This window comes from Pipistrellus hanaki, assembly GCF_964339955.1.
Source record: "Pipistrellus hanaki genome assembly, chromosome: 18".
NCBI lineage: Eukaryota > Metazoa > Chordata > Mammalia > Chiroptera > Vespertilionidae > Pipistrellus > Pipistrellus hanaki.
This window is the reverse complement of record NC_140520.1, coordinates 12,891,616-12,899,579: the sequence shown is the minus strand read 5'-3', so window position 1 is coordinate 12,899,579 and position 7,964 is coordinate 12,891,616.

The window sequence follows — 7,964 nt, the reverse complement described above, 5'->3', positions numbered from 1 at the left end:
TTATAATTAAGGACTGGCATTATTATTCTGAATTTTAGAATGAAATATGCAACAAGGGTTTAATTTCTGATTTTTAAAAAACCTGAAAAGTTACAAGGCTCAACAACTGTTATTGGATAATTATACAGAACTTCTGGTACCTTTGGTTTCATCTTTATGCATTGTGGTGGTTATGGAACTGTTAGATTTGCTTTGTAATTGTAAATGTTAAAAAAAACATGTATAACTCTAGGACCTGATTGTATGAACTGGGCCTGCCAAGTCTCTCTCATGCTGTCCACAGCAGACCAGTTCACACTGTGTGAAAATATTTGAAAAGCCTGGGATTTTCTCTGGACTGTTTAAATGAACACTCATAGTGGTGTTATCTTTATGATTTATTGTGAACTTTTATCACCGATTTACTTACTGTGAAAACAAAACGTGGGGATGGCATGACCTAACCATGGGAAGGTGACTACTGTGATTTGTCACTGCAACTGAGCAGATGTCTCTGTGTTTGGGATCTCAAAACCGGTCCCGTTGCAAATGTGTTGACTGTCACTAATGAAAAGTTAACTTTGATCGTTCCTTGGAAATATAAAAACAAACATTGATTTCATTAACTTTGGGGAAAGCCTGTTTTTCTAGTTTATTAGTCATCCTTTCTCAGTGGTGATTTAGAGGTTAGTAAACATTCGTTTCCTTATTCAGTTAAGATGGTGGCCCAAGGATGGTGTGATCTCTGATTTTTAAAAATCTGAGAGGAAATTTTTCTCGCTGGATCCCAATGATTTTATGAATAAAAGAGTGTTCTGTTTTTTAAGTACCGATAGAATTTTTTAAATGTGTATTGGTTCATGTACTCTACCGTTAGTAAAAGTGGTGTTTTTTTTCCTCCATTTTTAGCATCTATAGTTCCAATTCCACTCGGCAAATATTTATTGTCTTGCATATATAAATAATTCATTATGTTAAACTTATTTTTAGTTCAATATCCTGGAAATGAAGCCTTATTTTTTACTTAAACTTATTCTACAAAGCAAATACAGCAGTTATCCTAATTTTAATAAATACTAAAACCTTTGCAAAATTTTCTTGTGCGTCCTCAATGATTTTTGGCCCATACCCAGCAACTATGCTGAATATAGAAAAATGAAATAACATTTTGAAAGCAGACCTGATACATAGTATGTGTTGCTTGAGCTTCTAGCAAATGCTCAGTATTGTGGCTTTTTCTATACTCATTTCCTGTGACAGTCATACTGTTTTCTCTGTATAATTAAAAGTGGAGATGCGGAGTTTATTTACAGACCAGCTCCTTCACAGGTGTCCAGGAGGCCATACGAAGAAATATAGTACATGAGTAACAGCGGGGTGGGTTAAGCCAGTGTTTTTCAACCTTTTTTGGGCAAAGGCACACTTGTTTCATGAAAAAAATCACGAGGCACACCACCATTAGAAAATGTTAAAAAATTTAACTCTGTGCCTATATTGACTATATATAAAGTAATTCTCTTGAATAGGAATCAAATAAACACAAAGAAAGTATTTTATAATTACTTTATTATGAAATACTAAGTAAACAAAATAGTGAAAAATTATAAAATTCTTGTCTTGTCTGCACCTACGGCACACCAGGGAACAGCGGTTGAAAAACGCTGGGTTAAGCTGTTTTCTCCAGCGTGTGACACAAGGTGACCAAGCCAGGGAATTCACAGCTGAGCAGTGACTCGAAGTACCGCTCCTAAAAACAATGAGGCCCAGCGGGGCGTCACTAATGGCTTCCTAGCTAAGCCTCGGGGCTGAGCCTCGGGGACCGAGCTTCCTCTTTGAGCTCTGAATGCCTGGGCTGCGTGTCCTGTGCTCTCAGTACAGGTGTTTTCCTGTCGTCTTCATTCTTTTTGAAAAAATATATTTTATTTATTTTTTACAGAGAAGAAGGGAGAGGGACAGAGTTAGAAACATCCATGAGAGAGAAACATCCATCAGCTGTCTCCTGCACACTCCCCACTGGGGATGTGCCCGCAACTACAGCCCTTGACTGGAATCAAACGCGGGACCCTCGAGTTTGCAGGCTGACGCTCTGTCCACTGAGCCACACCAGCCAGGGCTGTAGTCTTCATTCTTTGGGGCTAATCCTGCCCCCACCCAGACAGCTTCTTTCTGGAGAGAACCATGTCTTCAACCAAGTGTGTGCTCACTTGTCTTGAATTTGGCATCTGTAGAGCTTCCTGCATCTGTGTCCTTTCTCCTTTATCTCACACGCCTCCTCTTAGAAAAGGTGTCTGCTCCAGGTTCACAGCGTTTATTTAATTGGCTTGTTTCAGGCCTGTGAAGAACAGAGGGTAAGAGGACTCTTCTTTTTATGTTGCTACCAGTTCCATCCGGTTGGATTTCAGTCTTGGGAGTTGTATTCCAAGGAGTAGGAGTGAAATAATAGCGGAAAGTTGGCACGGGTACAGAATGGTACACATTGGCACCCTGCTCTCTCCTGCGGACAGAGGCGTCCTTTGAAGTTATCCAACGTGCTTTCTTAAGAAGCATTTCTATTTCTAAAATCAAGAGTCTTCATTTTTTTTTTTTTTTTTTGCTGTTTAAAGTCTCCATATTTGCTGAGTCGTTACTCATTTATCGGCCTCTGCCACAGAATGGGGAGGTGGGCAGATGGTCTCGGGACAGCCGGACATTTTGGCACAGGTGGCCAAAGAGTCCTAACCCGTTGCCTTGTAAATGAGGTCGCCTTTCTATTCTATTAAGATGCCCTTTGGCCGAAACTGGTTTGGCTCAGTGGATGGAGCGTCGGCCTGCGGACTGAAGGGTCCCAGGTTTGATTCCGGTCAAGGGCATGTACCTTGGTTGCGGGCACATCCCCGGTAGGGGGTGTGCAGGAGGCAGTTGATTGATGTTTCTCTCTCATCAATGTTTCTAACTCTATCTCTCTCCCTTTCTCTCTGTAAAAAATCAATAAAATATATTTAAAAAAAAAAAAAAAAAAAGATGCCCTTTGTTCCGTCACAGCCTCACTTCTCCTTCTGCCTGGAGGGAGAGGGGACGGAGATGTCTAGATTTCATTTCCCTTCTCCGCATCCTTTTAATATTGTGTGGTGCCTCTCTCGTAGGTGTCTTTCACTCATCCATTGTCTCTCTGAGCCTAACTGTCCCCTAGACCTGGGCTCCTGAGCATTAAAAAGAAAAAAAATCAACGTGATGTAGAAAAACGTTAGTTACATGCACACAAGTGGTTAGAATAAGATGGAACTTGTGGACATGGTAGAAAATAGGTGTGGGCAAAGCACCAACAATTAGGTTCAGCGGTGTAGCGGCAGATTCGGAAATTACCGGAAAATCGGTACAGCGGTCTGGTAGGGTTTTAATTTCAGATCCTGAAGAAAGCAAGCCGTGGTGTGTTACTGCCATCTAATGGAAAGAGGGAGAACTGCAGTGGGAACACGGCACGTTTGGGGTGTTTTCCAAAGGATTTCTGACACAGTTCGCAGCATGAAAAATGATGACACAGCGGTTGCCATCTTGAAACCGGTCTTTTCCTGTGGAAAGAGTGGTTACAGCTAATGCAACGCTCACCACCAGGCCCCTGGACTGTGGCGGGTCATGTCATTTAGACTTTTAAATTGTATTTTAATGAATACGCCAGCCACAGATCGTTGAGACAGCTGTCTCATTTTGCCAAGCTCTGAGCCCTTCAGTTATATGTCAGAGGGCTTTACCTTTTTAAATATGAACTAATACATAGTTTTAATTTTCAAAAATATTTGAAGATCGCGTGTAAAACAGGTGCCTATCTGTAGAAATTTAGTTATGTGTATTAAGTCAGAAATATTTTTTAAATATATTTTATTGATTTATTTTTTTTTTTACAGAGAGGAAGGGAGAGGGATAGAGAGAAATATCCATCAGCTGCCTCCTGCACACCCCCTACTGGGGACGTGCCTGCAACCAAGGTTCATGCCCTTGACCGGAATTGAACCTGGGACCCTTCAGTCCGCAGACCGACGCTCTATCCACTGAGCCAAACCAGTTTCGGCAAAATGTATTCTAAGAAAACCATGGTTTTTCTTAATTTAATTAGTTTTGAGAGTCACATCCCTTCATTAAAAAAAAAAAAAATTCTATGGAAACAGCTATAGCAGAGAGGGTCAAAAATTCCATTTGTAATCGTTGTTAATGAAGTGTGTAAACAAACCAAGACTGAACATAACCAGACCGGACCTCAGTTTTTTTCTCAGTTCATTTGTGAAGCCCTCCTGCCGTGTTTTCATGGCCCAATAAGACAGAAACCGTGACATCGCTCCGTCTCCTTGGCCACCTTCTTCCCACGTACACGGTTGCCTCTGCCACCAGCCCATGAGGCATCCGAGCGGTGGCTTGGATTTTATTGTTGTTTGATATTCAAATAGATGGGATTTGGTGGTGTGGTCTGTGGTGAAGCTTGAAATCTGTGTATTTTGTTGATATCTGTTTTTTTAACTTCCACAAGCCATGACCACTCCCCACCCAAACTGCTTTTGCTTTGTTTTGTTTTGTTGTTTTTGTTTTGTTTTTTAAATGAGGGAGAGATACTTCTCTTTTTTTAAATATATTTTGTTGATTTTTTACAGAGAGGAAGGGAGAGGGATAGAGAGAAACATCGATGAGAGAGAAACATCGATCAGCTGCCTCCTGCACACACCCACACTGGGGATGTGCCCGCAACCAAGGTACATGCCCTTGACCGGAATCGAACCTGGGACCTTTCAGGTCGCAGGCCGACGCTCTACTAGGGGTGTCGAACTCAATCAGAGAAGGGGCCAAAATCTAAAATCCAGCCTAAATCGCGGGCCGAATGGTTTACTGAACAGTCATAAACTGACAATGTCATAAACTGACAGCAGAGTGCAGTGATGACAGCGCGGTGCGGGCCACATTGCAAGGCCTGGTGGGCTGGATTTGGCCCGCGGGCCTTGTGTTTGTCACACGTGCATCCAAACCGGTTAGGGCTCTATTTTAAATCTCCATTGAACATTTATGTCAATTGCCACCAGGTGGTACAAGTGCCTGTTGTTATTTTCCTATCCGTGTGAACCTAAGAGGAGGTGTGTATTGAGAAATGTTCACCTCCCCACTCCTCCTCACCACACGCATGCACACAAGACACTGAATAAGGGTTTGCAGAGCTCAGGCTGAACCCGTGTGTGTAGGAGCCAGGGTTTGGGGTGTTCAGTGTTGGATTCAGGCCCTGTGAGAGCCCTGCTGTGAGGAATGGAATAGATTCTTGCTACCTCTCAGGTGGATGGTTAACTAGATGCTTCCCACTCTGCATTATCCTGCGTGAATCCTCCACAGCCGGGGGCCGGCCAGCTGCCTCGTCTTTGGAGGGCACTGGCACCAGGAGCAAGCCAAGACTTCGTCCGCGTCAGTCACACCGCCGGCGGCAGAGCCCAGACAGCAGCCTGGCTGATTCTGGTGTGACTCCACTTCCCCTCTGAGAGAGTGTGCCTGGCCTGGGGCCTTCTTCCCTCAAGCGTGAATATAATTGGTCAGCCTTGAGCGAGGAGCAATAAAGTAACCACTTGGTTGTAGTTAGCGAATGAAAAAAAAAAAAAAAAAAGTTTAAAAAAGAAAACACTGCCCTGGCTGGTTTGGCTCAATGGATAGAGCGTCAGCCTGTGGACGGAAAGGTCCCAGGTTCAATTCTGGTCAAGGGCACACACCTGGGCTGTGGGCTCGATCCCCAGTAAGGGGCGTGCAGGAGCAGCTAATCTATGATGTTTCTCTCTCATCAATGTTTCTAGCTCTCTATCATGCTCCCTTTCTCTCTGTAAAAAATCAATTTTTATATATATATTTATATATACATATACATATACATATACATATATATACATATATATACATATATATATATATATATATATATAATTTTTTTAAATAAAGAAGACACAATAGCCAAGAAGTTCAAGCAACCCAAACGTCCATGGACAAATGAACGAATCATGTGGTCTGTACTGGGGTGGACAAAAGTAGGTTTACAGCTGTGAGTCTGTGAAACACAGATTTTTCTTGTACTGTCATTTATTAATTATTATAATCTTCCAAATGAACCACTGTAAACCTGCTTTTGCCAACCCCCGTACATACGATGGGATGTTGTTCTTCACCCTTAAAACGGAGTGACACCCTGACCCGCGCTGCCCCCTGTGTGCCTCCCGAGGACATCCTGCTGCGTGAGATAGGCCGTTACAGAGACTCGTACTGCACATCCCGCTTCTGTGCGGCCCCCGGCGCTCAGGCCGCGGAGGCGGGAGGCGGGATGGTGATGGCAGCACCGGGAAGGCGGGAAAGAGGGAGCTGGTGAGCACGTTTCGGTTTTGCCTGGGTTGTTTACACAACAGTGTGACTACACTTAACGGAATACACTTTGCACCACTGAACTGCACACTTAGAAACGGTTAAGATAGCCAACTCTGTGTCTTTCACCACAGTTAGAGAGAGAGAGAGAGAGAGAGAGAGAGAGAGAGAGAGACAACACGGAACGCCTGCCTGCTGCCTTCCAATGGGACTCCCAGGCTGCAGGTGTGGCCGTGTGCTCGCTCCCTCGGAAGCGCCTGCGGGCTGAGGCGGGGGAGTGGGGTCCATGGCCGCAGCCAGGGCGCGGGTCCGGCAGGTCATGTGGGGGCCGTGCCCTTTCTCCCGGGCGGGAGAAGCTCCGGTGGAGGGGCAGCTGAAGGCCGGCACCGCGGGGCTGTATGTTAAGGAGATTCGCGAGGAGACGTGCAGGTGACCCTCCCCAGAGCCTCCGGGCGCCAGGACGACGCCCCGCCTTGTGAGTCACCCAGGGTGAGCCGCTGCATCATCCTGATTCATTTTCTCAGTGATTCAGATTGCACACATAGCACCACTGGTTTGGATTGATCGAGGGGAAGACACTCCTGCTCGGTGTGCACGTAGAGCCACGGCGCTCAGGAGATACCGTGTGGGACGGAACCTGCGCTGCGGGGAAAACAGGCGTTCTTACCGTCCGCAACACCGAGGGCGGAGATGGAGAGCATCCTGCCGAGTGCAGTCAGCCAGGCAGAGAAAGATAACTGTCACATGGTCTCACCCACGTGTGGGATACAGTGAAAGGCATAAACCGATGGATGGAAATAGATCCAGAGGCAGAGAAACATCAACCAGAACGTCAAACCTCAGGGAGGGGAGGGGTGGGAGGGGGTCTGGGGGAGAGATCAGCCAAAGGACTTTATATGCCTAACCAATGGACACAGACACCAGGGGGCGCAGGGGGGAATGGATGGGAGGTGGGGGGAATGGGGGAATAAGGACGCATATGTAATACCTTAATCAATAAAGGCATTAAAAAAAATTTAAAAAAAAGAGTATCAGTGTGTGGTTGATGAGTGAGAACATGGCTTACATTATAGGGTCGTTCAGACGGGTGTTTAGGGAGCTGGCACAGGCTGGAAGGGGTCAATGGGGGCAGCAGGGGGACACCCGTATTACTTTCAACAATAAAGATAAACCGGTGGTCGGCAAACTCATTCGTCCACAGAGCCAAGTTTCAACAGGACAACGTTTGAAATTTCTTTGGAGAGCCACATTTTTTAAACTTAAACTTCTTCTAATACCACTTCTTCAACACAGACTCGCCCAGGCCGCGGTATTTTGTGGAAGAGCCACACTCAAGGGGCCAAAGAGTCGCATGTGGCTCGCGAGCCGCAGTTTGCCGACCACAGAGATAAACTAAAAAATAAAGTCTCAGAATTAAAGAGGGAGAAAAAGGTGTTCCTATTCATTTTTTATTACTTTAAATGGCACTTGTGCAAGTGAAACCTTCCCCTAAAATCCTTGCACTTTTTAAAAAAAATTATTTAAAAAATATATTTTATTAATTTTTACAGAGAGGAAGGGAGAGGGATAGAGAGCTAGAAACATCGATGAGAGAGAATCATCCATCAGCTGCCTCCTGCACACCCCTCACTGGGGAT